The sequence below is a fragment of the Thalassophryne amazonica genome, chromosome 21, assembly GCF_902500255.1.
Source record: "Thalassophryne amazonica chromosome 21, fThaAma1.1, whole genome shotgun sequence".
Lineage (NCBI taxonomy): Eukaryota > Metazoa > Chordata > Actinopteri > Batrachoidiformes > Batrachoididae > Thalassophryne > Thalassophryne amazonica.
In genome coordinates this window covers 19,218,617-19,238,006 of record NC_047123.1, presented here as the reverse complement: position 1 = coordinate 19,238,006, position 19,390 = coordinate 19,218,617, and the positions used below count along the sequence as shown (strand labels likewise).

At 46.4% G+C, this 19,390-nt stretch overlaps 1 protein-coding gene across 1 annotated transcript in view; it reads left to right on the top strand.

The window, feature by feature from the left end:
* Positions 1-19,390, top strand: part of kcnk3a (potassium channel, subfamily K, member 3a) — an 86,944-nt gene that overhangs the window by 3,363 nt on the left and 64,191 nt on the right. The gene's annotated exons all lie outside the window — the stretch shown is intronic.

Here is a 19,390-nt window from a genome sequence, read left to right as displayed (position 1 = left end):
AGAATGACAATGACTGAAGGAGTGTCTGCTTTGGTTCCATTCACAAGAAATCCTTTCTTTGGGGTTGTGTGGAATTTTGACTGTTTTGTATGACTGTGTATTTTGTGTTTTCAAACACAACCGCTGTGAAACAATCATAAAATAATGATTTACTTCTATGAGTTAGTACATTTCTGTCTGTAAATGCTCTCTTTCTCACAAACCCCATTCATTATTGTTTTTTGGAATTTTAGAACGCAACCACTATAAAACAATCAAAAAAATAACGATTTAATTCTATGAGTCACAAACCCCATTAATTATGTAGCTTAACAATCTCTGATGTCTTTCTTTTATGGTTAAATTCATACAAAATCCTTTCTGCTGGGTTGTGTGGCAGAGTCAATTTTTTTTTAAACAATCATAAAATAATGATTTCTTCTACAATTTAGTACCTATCTATGCATAAATGTTGTCTTTCTCACTAACCCCATTCAATATGTAGCTTTATCATCTCCTCTGATATTTCGTTGACAGTTAAATTAATATAAAATCTTTTCTGCTGGGTTGTGTAACTGTTTTTTGGAATTTTAGAACGCAACCACTATGAAACAATCAAAAAAGTATGATTTAATTCTATGAGTCACAAACCCCATTAATTATGTAGCTTAACAATATCTGATGTCTTTCTTTTATGGTTAAATTCATACAAAAGCCTTTCTGCTGGGTTGTGTGGCAGAGTCAATTTTTTTTTAAACAATCATAAAATAATTATTTCTTGTACAATTTTAGTACCTATAAATGCTCTCTTTCTCACAAATCCCAATATGTATCTTAATCATCTTCTCTGATCTTTCATTGGTGGTTAAATTCATATAAAATCCTTTCTGCTGGGTTGTGTGACTTTTTTGGAATTTTAAAACACAACCACTGTGAAACAATTAAAACATAATGGTTTACTTTTCTGAATTAATACAGTTATGTGCTGAAACGGTCTGTCTCTCTCAATGGCAACCACACCTGCTTCTAATCCATCATCAATCCGGCATCCACCAACCATCTAGCAGGTAGCAGACACCACTCTCGGGTTATTACGTTAGCAAACCAAAGGTGCTTTTTCAACCAAATCGGTGCAGCAAAGTTAACCAAAGCTTAATGACTTCCCCTTCATTATTATATTCCCCTTTTAACACAGACAGGTAGTGTGATTAGAAACTGAACCTAGGTCTACAAGTGTTTAGCCCAACTCCAGCCACTTCGAGCTGCTTTGTGTGCCAAAACCTAGGAGGTTGTTAAGATGAGGAATAAGTCACGCACTTCCTTATGATTTGTTCTTTGCAGCAGTTTCTATCTATTTAGTGATCAGATCTAACTCTAACTGATTTAACTGATGTAACTCTTTCAGGTAAAGGCATCAGGTGTACTTGTATACATGGACATATTTTGGGTGTCTGTAGCTTCGTTGTGTAATTCCAAGACAAGTAGATGCTATAAATACGCTAATTGTTTCTTCAGTGCACCATTAAGTATTAATTACAACTCCAGTCCCTCGTGACATACAAGATTAACACTGGCTACTTTATACAGTACACAAAAAAGGTACACAGCCATACTCATAGACTAGACAAAGAGGCACCATAACAAGATAAAAACATATACCACCCATTTATATGCAGACAAATACGAGATCAAAGATGGATTTTTAAGACATGAAATCAGACATCCAAATTTTCTAACAATAAATACGAAGGAAAAAAATAAAATGCAGGTCGAATACTGAGCACAATGAGGATGCAATGCCAGTAAAACAATACTGTCTATAAGTTGTAGTTCCATATTAAAACTATTTGTTGCATTGTTGTGTAGCTGTAAAAAAGTATAGCCCCCGCAATCAACAAATTAAATAAATAAAAAAGATAATAATAATGAATTGATAAAGTTCAGGATACACTCAGTTATTTAGAATACATAGAGTTTGTGAATAGCATTTCAAAACAACAAATCAAGTGTTTTTCACATTTAGCTTGGAACACTAATGTCTTCTAAGCCTTGACACAATGAAGCAAGTGTTTCTGTTAAGCTCTCAAGCATTTTATAACTGACATTTTCTGAAGTGTTTCATTTACTTTGGAGCTTTTTGAAAAATGGAGACTCCTTTCATGATATAGTGAATTGTTTCAAGTTTTTTGATGCAATGAAGCATGGTCTGAAACAGTTGTTTGATTTGACATTTACAGTGTTTCAAAATCAGATTTCTCTGATGCAATTGATTATCATTTGAAATGTTTCAAAACAAAGATTCATAGTCTGATGTAATTGACTTTTGAAAATACACTACTTTTGTGAAACACTTTATTGTTTAAGGCTTTTTGAGACAATGCAGTATGAAGGTACTGTTTGTGTTTTGAGTGTTTCAAAAACAGCAAATCATGATATGAACAGTTGGTTCATGAACATTTCAAGTGTTTCAAAACAGTGAATCAATCCATTGTCAGATTACCAGTTCACATTTTGCCAAACAATGATTCAGTGTCCCAAGCACAAGTGCCTCATTTACCTTTTCAAACTGATCAATGCCTGACGCGTGGCTTATTACCACTAAGTTATCAAAACAAAGAATAATTTTTTCTGAAAAAAATGGTTTCATTTACTGTGTTGGTTATTTGTTCATTAACATTTCAAATGTTTCAAAACAACTGTTTTCGTCTGAAGCAGTTGTTTCATTTAGGCTTCTGAGTGTTTCAAATATTCCAGATCATTGTCTAATGTGTTTAATTTATTAAAATTCCAAGTGTTTCAAAACAGTGATTCATTTTCAGAAGCAACTGGTTAATTGCCATTTCTGGTCTTTCAGAAACAGTAAATGATAATGACTCATTGTCTAATGCTATTGGTTTATTACAATTTCAAGTGTTTCAAAACATTTATTTTTGTAAAGCAATTGTTTCAGTTACTGTTTCAAGCATTGCAAAAACAGTGAATGTTTGACACAATTGACCATTCAATCAAAACAAACAACTCCTGTCAAAAGGCAATGTTTCTGATTCTTGAGATCATTACGGGGACAGCGAATGTAAACCCTTTGTTGGTGTTACGAAAGTGAATTATTTTGTGAAGCAAAGTTTCAAAATCTGTGAAAACTAGAAGTCGACATTACTGGCACCGGTTCTAATAAAAATATGATTCTTTGGTTGATCTTTGAATCACCCCGACCACCCTCGTCATCACAGATACTCAACGGTCAATCCCAGAATTTCCTTAAAAGGGGTTTGGCAAAGGTCAAGGTCACTGGGGTCAAAAGTCAAAATTTGTGTGTGTATATATATATATACGAGGGCTGTCAATAAAGTAACGGTCCTTTTTATTTTTTTCAAAAACTATATGGATTTCATTCATATGTTTTTACGTCAGACATGCTTGAACCCTCGTGCGCATGCGTGAGTTTTTCCACGCCTGTCGGTGACGTCATTCGCCTGTGAGCACTCCTTGTGGGAGGAGTCGTCCAGCCCCTCGTCGGAATTCCTTTGTCTGAGAAGTTGCTGAGAGACTGGCGCTTTGTTTGATCAAAATTTTTTCTAAACCTGTGAGACACATCGAAGTGGACACGGTTCGAAAAATTAAGCTGGTTTTCAGTGAAAATTTTAACGGCTGATGAGAGATTTTGAGGTGATTCTGTCGCTTTAAGGACTTTTCACGGTGCGAGACGTCGCGCAGCGCTCTCAGGCGGCGTCATCAGCCTGTTCAAGCTGAAAACCTCCACATTTCAGGCTCTATTGATCCAGGACGTCGTGAGAGAACAGAGAAGTTTCAGAAGAAGTCGGTTTCAGCATTTTATCCGGATATTCCACTGTTAAAGGAGATTTTTTTAATGAAAGACGTGCGGACGGATCCGCGCGTCGGGACGCAGCCGACGCGGTGCGGCAGCACAGGAAAAACACCTCCCTGTTGATAACCATTTGTAAAATCCAGGCGGCTTTTGATGGCTTTCAGTGGAGTGAGTATATGAGAAATTGTTTAACAGGCAGGACATGTTCCAACTTGTCCTTAAGGCTTTCAACAGAGGTGTTTTTCCTGTGGCGGAGCGTCGCGGCGGCTGCGTCCCGACGCGCGGACCCGTCCGCACGTCTTTCATTAAAAAAATCTCCTTTAACAGTGGAATATCCGGATAAAATGCTGAAACTGACTTCTTCTGAAACTTCTCTGTTCTCTCACGACGTCCTGGATCAATAGAGCCTGAAATGTGGAGGTTTTCAGCTTGAACAGGCTGATGACGCCGCCTGAGAGCGCTGCGCGACATCTCGCACCGTGAAAAGTCCTTAAAGCGACAATCTCACCTCAAAATCTCTCATCAGCCGTTAAAATTTTCACTGAAAACCAGCTTAATTTTTCGAACCGTGTCCACTTCGATGTGTCTCACAGGTTTAGAAAAAATGTTGATCAAACAACGCGCCAGTCTCTCAGCAACTTCTCAGACAAAGGAATTCCGACGAGGGGCTGGACGACTCCTCCCACAAGGAGGGCTCACAGGCGAATGACGTCACCGACAGGCGTGGAAAAACTCACGCATGCGCATGAGGGTTCAAGCATGTCTGACGTAAAAACATATGAATGAAATCTATATAGTTTTTGAAAAAATAAAAAGGACCGTTACTTTATTGACAGCCCTCGTATATATATATATATATATATATATATATATATATATATATATATATATATGCCAAAGGTCAATCAATAGGGCCCAGAATATGTCTTCATATCTCTTTATTGGTCTCCTCCTCCTCCCAGGTCGTTTTGCAGATTTTTACCAAATCTGGTATGTGAGTGAATGTTGACCCTGAAATTGAGTAAAGATCACGGAATTTGATTTTCAACCTGTTTTGGATCCACTGTCACGCACACACAGTTGAATTGCAGAGGTCAGTCATTTGGGTGAAGGTCAAAGTGATTGGGGTCAAATACCAGATTGGCCGTTACTGTCTGCATTCACGCAGGAACTATTAGAGAATAGAGATAATATCAAACCACTACCTTTCAAATCTCACAGCAGAAGTATTGATTTTGGTGTCTCATGTGTGGATTGTTTAAAGAAAAAACCAACAGCCTCCTCAAAGGATCACATTGTGTTTGGATTTTTATTACTGTGAATCATCCGCTGTTAAATTGTTTTTTTTTTTTCCTTTTCATGGATTATTTATTTCATCGTCTCCCCTCAGTAAATGCGAGTTGCGTTTGACAATAGGAGAGCTTTGCTGTGACGCGGCGGTTATTGTTCACGGTCTCTGAATCTGTAATCTGGCGAGCAGAGAGGAACTGAATACAAATGAATCAAAAGATTCAGTTGTGCTCAAAGACTCAGACTGATGAGAAAATATGATTTGCCTTCATATTCCACAGCAGCCACTGAACCAGGATGCATTAACATTCATTAAAAAAAAAAAAAAAAAAGAAGAAAATCTCATAATTTGTTCTTTTTTTAAATCTTTGTTTTGGCAGCAGGTATTAATAAACTTCCAGCGGCACATCCTGAATTATTGATGGTAATGACTTACATTAGTATCATCGTTATCATTCAGTCAGCTTAAGAGATGAGTGCAATAAGTGGATGAGTGCGCAAAGAATATAACTCATCAGCTGCAGGCATCAGCAGACACAACGAGACTGATACTGTGGATTTCAAAAGGCAAGTCAAAGCTATTTTTGAAATGACCAAAGAGAAAAGCGGCTTTGGGCCGTCGCTCAATGACGTCATTTTGTAACGACTAAGCGACTAGTGAGTGGATAAAAAGTGCTTCTTTTGGGTTTTGCTGCTTGATGGTGCAATATTTGGTGAAAATGTAATAAGTCTTTGTCCTGATGTATGCTATATGTATATATGCAAGGTATATTAAAGCTACAGTGTGGAGGATTTAATGCCATCTAGTGGTGAGGTTGCAGATTGCATTAAGCCATCATGTTTTTGGCTTCTCTGGTGACGGAGATTCTCGCGATTAAAAAATGTATTTAATCCTTCAATTGGCAGAAATGGGACTTTCAAACGTGTTAGCCTGCACTGCTGTTCTCACTAAACTATTTTTTAAATGGGGCTAAACAGTAATAATAGTAATGAGACAAATAAAATATCATTCTACACTAAGTGGAATTGATGAGACTAAAGAAAAATCTGTTTATTACATTTTTTAATTAAAAATGGTTACAAACATCATGAAGAACCAACTTGGATTGAAGATAAATGTTGTGTGGGCCGCTGAAGAGGAGGTACTGCTGGCCCACCACCACAAGATGACGCCCTGCTTGAAGTGCGGGCTTCAAGCACGAGAGGGTGTCGGAGCGACCAGGAGTGACAGCTGTCACTCATCATCCGTACCAGCTGTCACTCATCCACTACTCATCACCACCACCATAAAGGCCGGACTGGAACTCCACCTCCCCGCCGAGAAATCAGCTACCATTCAGGTAACTTCTCTGCTGACTTAACACTGACTAATAGTCTGAACTTCTTTGCAGCCGTTTTCCTGTGGTGTGTCCTTATCTGTGGGATTGGCGTTTGGTGTGATCAGCGACGGCTTCGCTTCACACCCCAACCAGATAAGTGGTTAGACAGGAGCTGCACGAGTGTGTGATTGGAGGTGGAGGTTCTCCCTCCCAATTGTATACAGACTGTGGGATTACTGAGTGTGCGAACTCACACTCATCAGGACTGTCTCTGTTCTCTGCCAGCAGTACCGGGTCTGACTGCTGAAGACAGCGGCCACCTGGGGCGCAGGGCTTGGCGGCTCCGGTGTTCTTCAGCTCCGTTGGTCGGGAAGCTGTGTGGGATCCGGCTCTTCTCTCGCCAGGCGTCTTCTATTGTCGAGCCTGCCCACACGTCACCTGGTGTATGATTGACAGTCACCATATTGTCTGTACGTCGTTGTGCGATTCACAACATTAAATTGTTACTTTTGGCTTATCCATTGTCCGTTCATTAACGCCCCCTGTTGTGGGTCCGTGTCACGACACTTTCACAACAGGATTTCTCGGCAGCGTCATGGATCCCGAGGGGCGTCAACCATCGCTTGAACAGCCAATGGAAGAGCGAGGTGCACAGGTGCCAGCAGGAGGCGTGTTGGGTGAGCTGCAGCACATCTTAACCGCCTTTACCGCTCGGTTGGACTTAGTTACCGAGCAGAGCAGTGTTCTCAATCGTAGGATGGAGAGTCTCACCGCCCAGGTGGAAGCGCATGCTCAGGGCGCTGCTGCAGCACCTCCTCCTGCTGACCGTGTGCCAGAAACAGACATTCCGCTGGTCGTTCAACGAACCCCCCCACCTTCCCCTGAAGCATACATAAGCCCTCCGGAGCCGTACGGAGGCTGTGTGGAGACGTGCGCAAACTTCTTGATGCAGTGCTCGCTCGTCTTTTCACAGCGTCCCGTCATGTACGCGTCAGACGCTAGCTGGGTGGCTTACGTTATAAGTTTGCTTCGATGAGAGGCACGCGCCTGGGCTACGGCGCTCTGGGAGCAGAATTCACGGCTCCTAACTGTTTATACTGAGTTTGTGAGGGAGTTCCGACAGGTGTTCGACCACCCTCATGGAGTCGAGACCGCTTCAAGTGTGCTGCTGTCGATACGGCAGGGGCATCGGAGCGCAGCGAAGTATGCAGTCGACTTCCGCATCGCGGCAGCGCGAGCCGGCTGGAATGCTGTTGCGTGCCGCGCCGCCTTTGTAAACGGACTGTCTCTGGTCCTTAAGGAGCACCTGGTGGCGAAGAACGAGCCGCGGGATTTAGATGGGCTTATCGACCTGGTTATACGGTTAGACAACTGATTAACAGAACACCGACGGGAGCGAGACGAAGGGCGTGGTCAGGCACAAGCCATCCCTCTTCCTCCCGGGTCCGAAAGGGAGCCGACTTCCCCACGCTCCGCTGCCAGGGCTCTCCACGTGACGACAGCTCCACCTGCTGACTTTGCTAGGGAAACGAGCAGGGCCAAAAAGCGATCAGATCAGAGACAAAGGAGGCTGATCCATGGAGAGTGTTTTCTCTGCAGCTCTACCGAGCACACACAGAGAGAATGCCCCAAACGGTCAAAACAGCAGCACTCGTCCTTAGAGACTGGGCTAAGAGTGGGTCACAACACCCACGTGGGGAGACCCCGACGATCTGCACGTATCCCAGTCACGATCCTGAGTGGGGATCTAAACCTTCACGCCCCAGCACTGGTGGACACGGGGTCGGAGGGGAATCTGCTGGATAGCAGATGGGCAAAGGAGGTTGGGCTCCCTCTAGTGGCCTTACCGTCACCATTGTCGGTGCGGGCACTAGATGGCACCCTTCTTCCACTAATCACACACCAGACACAGCCAGTGACATTGGTGGTGTCTGGGAATCACAGGGAGGAGATTGTGTTTTATGTAACACCTTCTACCTCCCGAGTGATTTTGGGTTTTCCATGGGTGTTAAAACATAATCCCTGGATTGATTGGTCGTCTGGGGTTGTGGTTCAGTGGAGCGAAACCTGCCACCGGGACTGTTTAGGATCCTCGGTTCCACCCAGTGTGACAGCTAAGGAGGAGGTTTTAGTCCCCCCCAATCTGGCGGCGGTGCCAGCCGAGTACCACGACCTTGCTGACGTCTTCAGCAAGGATCTGGCACTCACGCTGCCCCCGCACCGTCCGTACGATTGTGCCATTGATTTGATACCGGGCGCTGAGTACCCGTCCAGCAGGCTGTACAACCTCTCACGTCCGGAACGCGAATCAATGGAGACCTACATCCGGGACTCGTTAGCTGCCGGGTTGATCCGGAACTCCACCTCCCCGATGGGTGCTGGTTTCTTTTTTGTGGGTAAGAAGGACGGCGGACTCCGTCCATGCATTGATTACAGAGGGCTGAACGAGATCACAGTTCGCAACCGATACCCGTTACCTCTGTTGGATTCAGTGTTCACGCCCCTGCATGGAGCCCAAATTTTTACAAAATTGGATCTGAGGAATGCTTATCACCTGGTTCGGATCCGGGAGGGAGACGAGTGGAAGACGGCATTTAACACCCCGTTAGGTCACTTTGAGTACCTGGTCATGCCGTTCGGCCTCACCAATGCGCCTGCGATGTTCCAAGCATTGGTTAATGACGTTTTGCGGGACTTCCTGCATCGGTTTGTCTTCGTATATCTAGACGATATACTCATCTTTTCTCCGGATCCTGAGACCCATGTCAAGCATGTACGTCAGGTCCTACAGCGATTGTTGGAGAACCGGCTGTTTGTGAAGGGCGAGAAGTGTGAGTTCCACCGCACGTCTTTGTCTTTCCTGGGGTTCATAATCTCCTCCAACTCCGTCGCCCCTGATCCGGCCAAGGTTGCGGCGGTGAGAGATTGGCCCCAACCAACGAACCGTAGGAAACTACAACAGTTCCTCGGTTTTGCAAATTTCTACCGGAGGTTCATCAAGGGCTACAGTCAGGTAGTTAGCCCCCTGACAGCCCTGACCTCCACAAAAGTCCCCTTCACCTGGTCGGATCGGTGCGAAGCCGCGTTTAGGGAGTTGAAACGCCGGTTCTCGAGTGCACCGGTTCTGGTGCAGCCCGATCCCAAGCGCCAGTTCGTAGTTGAAGTGGACGCCTCTGACTCAGGGATAGGAGCCGTGCTATCCCAGAGCGGGGAGTCCGACAAGGTTCTCCATCCATGTGCCTACTTTTCCCGCAGGTTGACCCCAGCTGAACGGAACTATGACGTCGGCAATCGGGAACTTCTTGCGGTGAAGGAGGCTCTTGAGGAGTGGAGACACCTGTTGGAGGGAGCATCGGTACCTTTTACGGTTTTCACGGACCATCGGAACCTGGAGTACATCCGGACCGCGAAGCGTCTGAACCCCAGGCAAGCCCGCTGGTCGCTGTTCTTCGGGCGTTTTGACCTCCGGATCACCTACCGCCCCGGGACAAAAAACCAATGATCTGACGCCCTGTCCCGGGTGCATGAAGAGGAGGTCAAGACCGAGCCGTCAGACCCCCCTGACACCATCATCCCCGAGTCCACTGTCGTGGCCACCCTTACCTGGGACGTGGAGAAGACCGTCCGGGAGGCCCTGACACGGAGCCCGGACCCGGGGACAGGTCCGAAGGACAAGTTGTACGTCCCACCAGAGGCCAGGGCTGCGGTCCTTGACTTCTGTCACGGTTCCAAGCTCTCCTGTCATCCAGGGGTGCGAAGGACCGTGGCAGTGGTCCGGCAGCGCTTCTGGTGGGCGTCTATGGAAGCCGACATCCGGGAGTATGTCCAGGCCTGCACCACCTGTGCCAGGGGCAAAGCCGACCACCACAAGGCCCAAGGCCTCCTCCAGCCTCTGCCCGTGCCTCGTCGCCCCTGGTCTCATATTGGCCTGGACTTTGTCACGGGCCTCCCGCTGTCCCAGGGCACCACCACCATCTTAACGATAGTGGACCGGTTCTCCAAGGTGGCCCACTTCATGGCCCTCCCGAAGCTCCCGACGGCCCAGGAGACTGCAGACCTCCTGGTCCACCACGTCGTGCGTCTGCATGGGATTCCATCAGACATTGTCTCGGATCATGGTCCTCAGTTCTCCTCCCAGGTCTGGAGGAGTTTCTGCAGGGAACTGGGGGCCACCGTCAGTCTCTCGTCTGGGTACCACCCCCAGACGAACGGGCAGGCAGAGCGGATGAACCAGGAACTGGAGCAGGCCCTCCGCTGCGTGACCTCCACGCACCCGACGGCCTGGAGTGACCATCTGGCCTGGATCGAGTACGCTCATAATAGCCAAGTCTCATCTGCCACCGGCCTCTCCCCGTTTGAGGTGTGTTTGGGGTACCAGCCCCATTGTTTCCACTCGTGGAGGGAGAGGTCGGGGTGCCCTCGGTCCAGGCCCATCTGAGGAAGTGCCATCGGGTGTGGCGTACCGCCCGCTCTGCCCTGCTCAGAGCCCAGACGAGGGCTAAGGCCCATGCAGACCGCCGGCGTTCCCCGGCCCCTGCATACCAGCCCGGGCAGGAGGTCTGGCTATCCACTAAGGACATCCCCCTGCAGGTGGAATCCCACAAACTCAAGGACAGGTACATTGGACCTTTTCCCATCCTCAAAGTCCTCAGTCCGGCCGCACTGAAGCTGAAGCTGCCAGCTTTACTGCGGATACACCCCGTGTTTCATGTGTCGAGACTCAAGCCCTGTCATACCTCACCACTGTGTGCCCCGGGACCAGCGCCGCCTCCTGCCCGGATCATTGACGGGGAGCCCGCGTGGACGGTACGCCGGCTCCTGGACGTCCGTCGAAAGGGCCGGGGGTTCCAGTATCTGGTGGACTGGGAGGGTTATGGCCCCGAAGAGCGCTCCTGGGTGAAGAGGAGCTTCATCCTGGACCCGGCCCTCCTGGCCGACTTCTACACCCGTCACCCAGACAAGCCTGGTCGGGCGCCAGGAGGCGCCCGTTGAGGGGGGGGTCCTGTTGTGTGGGCCGCTGAAGAGGAGGTACTGCTGGCCCACCACCACAAGATGGCGCCCTGCTTGAAGTGCGGGCTTCAAGCACGAGAGGGCGTCGGAGCAACCAGGAGTGACAGCTGTCACTCATCATCCGTACCAGCTGTCACTCATCCACTACTCATCACCACCACCATAAAGGCCGGACTGCAACTCCACCTCCCCGCCGAGAAATCAGCTACCATTCAGGTAACTTCTCTCCTGACTTAACACTGACTAATAGTCTGAACTTCTTTGCAGCCGTTTTCCTGTGGTGTGTCCTTATCTGTGGGATTGGCGTTTGGTGTGATCAGCGACGGCTTCGCTTCACACCCCAAACAGATAAGTGGTTAGACAGGAGCTGCACGAGTGTGTGATTGGAGGTGGAGGTTCTCCCTCCCAATTGTATACAGACTGTGGGATTACTGAGTGTGCGAACTCACACTCATCAGGACTGTCTCTGTTCTCTGCCAGCAGTACCGGGTCTGACTGCTGAAGACAGCGGCCACCTGGGGCGCAGGGCTTGGCGGCTCCGGTGTTCTTCAGCTCCGTTGGTCGGGAAGCTGTGTGGGATCCGGCTCTTCTCTCGCCAGGCGTGTTCTATCGTCGAGCCTGCCCACACGTCACCTGGTGTATGATTGACAGTCACCATATTGTTATTGTCTGTACGTCGTTGTGCGATTCACAACATTAAATTGTTACTTTTGGCTTATCCATTGTCCGTTCATTAACGCCCCCTGTTGTGGGTCCGTGTCACGACACTTTCACAACAATAAATTTGCGATTAGTTTTACTACTACAGTTCTCCACTAAGTGGAATTGATGAGACCAAAGAAAAATCTGTTTATTACATTTTTTTAAAAATAAAAAATGGTTACAAACATGAAGAAGCAGCTTGGATTGAAGATAAATGTACGATAAAAATTTTTACTTGACAGCACTTTATGTATCTTTCAAGAATTTTGTCTTTAAAATTTCTCGTGATGAAATTTAACTGTTTTTGGTATCATCTTTGAATTACAAACAAGAGCTGTAGGAACCACCTGACGCTAAAAAGACAAACAAAAGATATTATTGCCTGGGAGAGGTTTTTGTACGTGAGTTGCGTTTGAGAATGTTGCTAGAAGTGACTCTCATTGGCGGTCCTGCCCCGTTCACATGACCATGGGATGTTTACTTATTGTAGCTGTCTACTTTATACACGGCTGCCTCGATGGAAAGTTTGGTCCTCGCTTGACTCGCTAAACAAAACATGACTTTGTATTCATTAGACTTCATGATCCAGCTGTTGGAGTCGGACCAAATAAAATAATCAAGTAGCGTGTGCGCTTTCGCTTCATGATTCCTCCTGATTATTTCCCAAGCCATAAAAAATAAACCATATGAAGTGCACCATGTATGTCTATAGCATGACAAACTGAATCATAGCTTCCTATTCTCACTCTAGTACGTAACAGCTAGTGTAACGCTTGTTTTTTTCCCCGTGAATCAAAGAATGTTATCATCTCATGTCCTGAAATAATGAATTATGTGCCTCTGCACAACCCAGAGCTTTTAGTGAGGACTGGAGAGTGAGAGAGCTCAGTTAATGTCATAATCCTTCCAGCGGAAATTTGAGATTAACTGAGATGGGCCACATCGCTGCTAAAACAAAAAAAGCAAGAGGTGTGCAACAAAGTACACAATAACTGAGACAGTGTGAAGGATACTGAGCCAAAAACACATCCCAGAAGGTCACGTTCTATAACCGTGACAAACCAGCGTCTGATCATCGTTGGCCAGGAATGTGAGCAAAGTATGTCAAAAGTCACAATAGACAAAATTTATTTTTTCAGCCACGTTCAAAACAATACCATAGTACAGTGACAGAGTATTCTGGTTCATCATCACAGACATCCTCCCGGACGCTCAAACCATAAAAGTGAGAACTGTGAGGACTTGTGTTCTCCCAGATTTAGAAATGTCAGCATATGTGTATCAACATGTAATATTTGTTAGTTACAATTAAAGCCCACGCATCATTCTATGAGAAACTGATATTGCCATCTCTCAAAAGCATGCTTATTTAAGATCTGCTCCTTTCTCTGCCCCTGACCAAGGCAGCATCTACATCTGGAGTTGGTCCCAGGGCGCCGTACTGTGGCTGCCCACTGCTCCTAATGGTTGGATTGTCTCTAATTGTAATTAGGATGGGTTAAATGTAGACACACACACACACACACACACACACACACACACACACACACACACACACACACACACACACACACACACACACACACACACACACACACGTGTGACTGTCTGTATGTATAATGACAATAAAGTTTCTATTCTATTCTCTTGAAAATCAAATTATCCATCCATCCATCCATCCATCCATTTTCTTCCGCTTTATCCGGAGTCGGGTCGCGGGGGCAGCAGCTCAAGCAAAGCCGCCCAGACCTCCCGATCCACACACACCTCCCCCAGCTCCTCCGGGGGAACCCCAAAGCGTTCCCAAGCCAGCCAAGAGATGTAGTCCCTCCAGCGTGTCCTGGGTCTTCCCCGGGGCCTCCTCCCAATGGGACGTGCCCAGAACACCTCTCCAGCGAGGCGTCCAGGGGGCATCTGGAAAAGATTCCCAAGCCACCTCAACTGACTCCTTTCGACGTGGAGGAGCAGTGGCTCGACTCCGAGCTCCTCCCGAGTGACCGAGCTCCTCACCCTATCTCTAAGGGAGCGCCCAGCCACCCTGCGGAGGAAACTCATCTCGGCCGCTTGTACTCGCGATCTCGTTCTTTCAGTCATGAGCCAAATCTCATGACCATAGGTGAGGATCGGAACGTAGATTGATCGGTAAATCGAGAGCTTTGCCCCCTCCACAGCTCTCTCTTCACCACGACGGTCCGATACAGCGACCGCATCACTGCAGATGCTGCACTGATCCGTCTATCGATCTCACGCGCCATCCGTCCCTCACTCGTGAACAAGACCTCGAGATACTTAAACTCCTCCACTTGAGGCAAGGACACTCCACCGACTTGAAGAGGGCAAAGCACCTTTTTCCGGTCGAGAACCATGGCCTCAGATTTGGAGGTGCTGATTATCATCCCGGACGCTTCACACTCGTCTGCAAACCGCCCCAGTGCACGCTAAAGGTCCTGATTTGACGAAGCCAACAGAACCACATCGTCCGCAAACAGCAGAGATGAGATTCTGTGGTTCCCAAACCAGACCCCCTCTACACCCTGGCTGCGCCTAGAAATTCTGTCCATAAAAATAATGAACAGAACTTCGGCCTGGGTAATGGATGAGTCCGCCTCTGAGTCCCCAGTCTCTGCTTCCCCTTCGGAAGACGTGATGATGGGATTGAGGAGATCCTCGAAGTACTGCTTCCACCGCCAGACAACATCCCCAGTCAGGGTCACCAGCTCCCCACCCCCACCGTAAACAGTGCTGGTGGAGAGCTGCTTCCGCCTCCTGAGGCGTCGGACGGTTTGCCAGAATCTCTTCGAGGCCGACCAGTAGTCCTCCTCCATAACCTCCCCGAACTCTTCCCAGACCCGAGTTTTTGCCTCTGCGACCGCACGGGCTGTGGCACACTTGGCCTGCCGGTACCTGTCAGCTGCCTCTGGGGTTCCACCTACCAACAAAGATAAGTAGGACTCCTTCTTCAGCTTGACGGCATCCCTTACTTCCGGTGTCCACCACCGGGTTCGGGGATTGCTGCTGCGACAGGCACCAGAGACCTTGCGACCACAGCTACGAGCGGGCACATCAACAATGGAGGTGGAGAACATGGTCCACTCAGACTCCATGTCTCCAACCTCCCCCGGGATCTGGGAGAAGCTCTCCCGGAGGTGGGAATTGAAGACCTCGCTGACAGAGGGTTCTGCCAGTCGTTCCCAGCAGATCCTCACGATACATTTGGGCCTGCCAGGTCTGACCAGCTTCCTCCCCTTCCAGCGGATCCAACTCACCACCAGGTGGTGATCGGTCGACAGCTCTGCCCCTCTCTTCACTCGAGTGTCCGAGACACGTAGCCGAAGGTCAGATGATATGACTACAAAGTCGATCATCGACCTCCGGCTCAGGGTGTCCTGGTGCCACGTGCACTTATGGACACCCTTGTGCTCGAACATGGTATTCGTGATGGACAAACTGTGACTAGCACAGAAGTCCAACAACTGAACACCACTCGGGTTCAGATCGGGGAGGCCATGCTTCCCGATCACCCCCCTCCAGGTCTCACTGTTGCCGCCCACGTGGGCATTGAAATCCCCCAGGAGAACAATGGAGTCCCCAGTCGGAGCGCTATCTAGTACCCCTGCCAGGGACTCCAGGAAGGTTGGGTACTCTGCACTGCCGCTTGGCCCGTAGGCCGAGACAATGGTGAGAGACCTGTCCCCGACCCGAAGGCATAGGGACGCGACCCTCTCCTTCACTGGAGTGAACTCCAACACATGGCGACTGAGCTGGGGAGCAATAAGCAATGCGACCCCAGGTCTCCGCCTCTCCCCGTGGGCAACACCAGAAAAATGAAGCGTCCAGCCCCTCTCCAGGAGTTGGGTATCAGAGCCCAAGCTGTGCGTGGAGGTGAGCCAGGGGCTGTGAGCATGGACCGGGCCGTCGGGCCACCCGCCCTCGACCGCCACCCAATCCTCTCTGCACCCGACCCCCATGGCCCCCTCTGCAGGTGGTGAACCCACAGGAGGGCGGGCCCATGTCGCTCTTTCGGGCTGAGCCCGGCCAGGCCCCATGGGCTAAGGCCTGACCACCAGGCGCTCGCGCGCGAGCCCCAACCCCAGGCCTGGCTCAAGGGTGGTGCCCCGGCTCCGCCATACCGGGCGACATCTCGGTCCTTGATTTTTTACTGGTCATGGAGGTTCTGAACTGCCCTTAGTCTGACCCGTCACCTAGGACCTGTTTGCCTTGGGAGACCCTACAGGGAGCACAAAGCCCCCGACAACATAGCTCCTAGGATCATCCGGGTTAAATCAAATTATTGAAATTATTAATTGAAATTCCTCTGCACGCACACTCAGAAAATGGCTCAGTTCAATTATGTGTAGTATTTCCATCTAATAAATATATGTAGCCCCAACTCATATTAAGCACATCCTTGCAAGATAATGTAATTTAATTTAGTTGTGACTACATATATTTATTAGATGGAAATCCAATCCAATGAGCCAGTTTTTTTGAGTGTATCACACAACAACTGACTCATTGGATGAACTAATAAATATATGTAGTCCCAAATAAATTAAATTACATTATTTTGTATGGATGTGTTTGAGTTGGGACTACATATATTTATTAGATGGAAATCCAATCCAATGAGTCAGTTTTTGAGTGAAATGACTAATTGGATGAACTAATAAATATATGTAGTCCCAACTAAATTAAATTCAATTATCTTGCATGGATGTGCTTTATTTGAGTTGGGGCTACACATATTTATTAGATGGAAATTCTACTCATAATTGAATTGAGTTCATCCAATGCATGAGTTTTTTTGAGTTCATTGGCCCAATGTGGCAGTGCTGCAACCCAGTGAAGTAGTGGCGCACCCTGGTGTTGTAATGCTGTGCCTGAGTGTCATAGCACCACGTCCCAGTCTCAAACTGCAGCTCCCCAGTGTTGAAGCACTGTGACCTGGTGTCAAAGCGTTATGACCCCTGTCTTGAAGTGTTGCGACCTTAGAGCAGAAAGAATTTATTTATTTTTTTAATAGATTTGAATCAGCACCAAAATGTCACTATTTCTTGGCCGCACTAAGTTGCCTAGAAATCTGTCAACAGAATTTTTTTTTGTTTGTTTTTTTTAGAATCTTAATGACAATAAACAGATATCAGTGAAAACCCCTTGGCAAATGCAATTACAATGCTTTCTAAAACTACTTATCTTTTAAATTATCACTGGTCAACACGATTTTTCTTGCATGGAGTTTTCAACGGATTTTGTGTAATTTGGGGGCACCGTATCCAAATCTGGTGTTAGTTTTTGCCAATCATATCACGTTTTGAGATATGGAAACATAAAAGCTGCAGTCTCGCACACCTCTTCGGTGCCATAAACGATATTACAGCTCTTGTTCACATTTCGCAAACATGGTTTAAAAACTATGCTTTTGAAACTGTCTTTGTGCAGGATTAATGGCATCAAACCCGTGAGTGAATGAGCAACTTTTGCGTAATCCATCAATAAGGAACATACATCTTGCAATAAATAAATAAATAAAACGTGATGTGATAGAGGAAATCTGAGGTCAGATTTGGATTCAGCATCCCAAAATTACCCTAAATCAGTTCTCAAAGTCTATACAAGAATTTCTTTCTTTCTTTCTTTTTTGACCAGTGTCATTGTAGGCAAGGCAGTAGGAATTTTTGCATTATGACAAATGAATAAAATATTACAGAAACCTTTTCAAAGGTGTGCCAGTCCAATCACCCTGTCATTTTGAAGACGGTTACACTGTATTTTATGTGCTGCTTGCACATTTGCCTGTTGTCATATTTGAGCAAACACTATTTCTGTTTCCTCATGTGGAAAGTGTGCAGACAATGGAGAGTATTGAAGCTTATCACTCTGCCCACTGAATGAGACACAAAGGCTAAGGAGATGTGTAAGGTGGACCTGTGTGTACAGTAGACTGACTGGTTTTGCCGTATAGACTCTCTCTTCAATCAGGTTGTGCCACTGGATGCAGTTTCTTGTCTTGTGACCTGAAAATGAAAGTTATTGTAATCTGCCACCACACAGACAGCTAGGACATGATTACATGAAGTATAGTGGTTATAAGCTGTGGTTTGTTGTTTTTAATAAAAGATTGTGCCATAGGAAAGATTTTAAAAGGAACTCAGAAGGTTAATGGAATCACTTCTTCTTTCTCCAGGTGAGTAATTACACTGGTGACGCTCAACAATATATCCTCCCAGGGATTAAAGTTTTTGTTAACAGTTACTATTTTTGAAATTTTGTATTAAAACAATCAAACTTTACAATTGTACACAGACAGATGAAAGAGCAGATGACCAGCTGCAAATATAAGTAGATATGCAATGCTGACAGTGAAAAATAGAGATGCAGAGATGTACAGTTGTATGCAAAAGTTTGGGCATTCCTGATAATTTCCATGATTTTCCTTTAGAAATCATTGGTTGTCTGGATTAGAAATTTCAGTTAAATATATCATATAACACACAAACACACTGATATTTGAGAAGTGAAATGAAGTTTCTAGCATTTACAAAAAGTGTGCAATAATTATTTAAACAAAATTAGGCAGGTGCATAAATTTGGGCACCCTTGTCATTTTATTGATTTGAATACATTTAGCACTAATTATTGGAACATAACATTGGTTTGGTAAGCACATTGACCCTTGACCTCCTTACACAGGTGAATCCAATCATGAGAAAGGATATTTAAGGTGGCCATTTGCAAATGTTTCTCCTCTTTGCATCTCTTATAGTGAGTGGCAACATGGGAGCCTCTAAACAACTCTCAAATGACCTGAAAACAAAGATTGTTCAACATCATGGTTTAGGGGAAGGCTATAAAAAGCCACCTCAGAGATTTCAGCTGTCAGTTTCCACTGTGAAGAACATAGTGAGAAAATGGAAGACCATAGGCACAGTACTAGTTAAGGCCCGAAGTGGCAGGCCAAGAAAAATCTCAGATAAGCTGAAGCGAAGGATGGTGAGAACAGTCATAGTCAACCCACAGACCTGCTCCAAAGACCTACAACATGATCTTGCTGTAGATAGTGTATCTGTGCATCATTCAACTATACAGCGCACTTTGCACAAAGAGATGCTGTATGATGCTGTAATGCAGAGGAAGCCTTTTCTGCGTACACGCCACAAACAGAGTCGCTTGAGGCATGCTAAAGCACATTTGGACAACCCAGCTTCATTTTGGAATAAGCTGCTGTGGACTGATGAAACTAAAATTGAGTTATTTGGACATAACA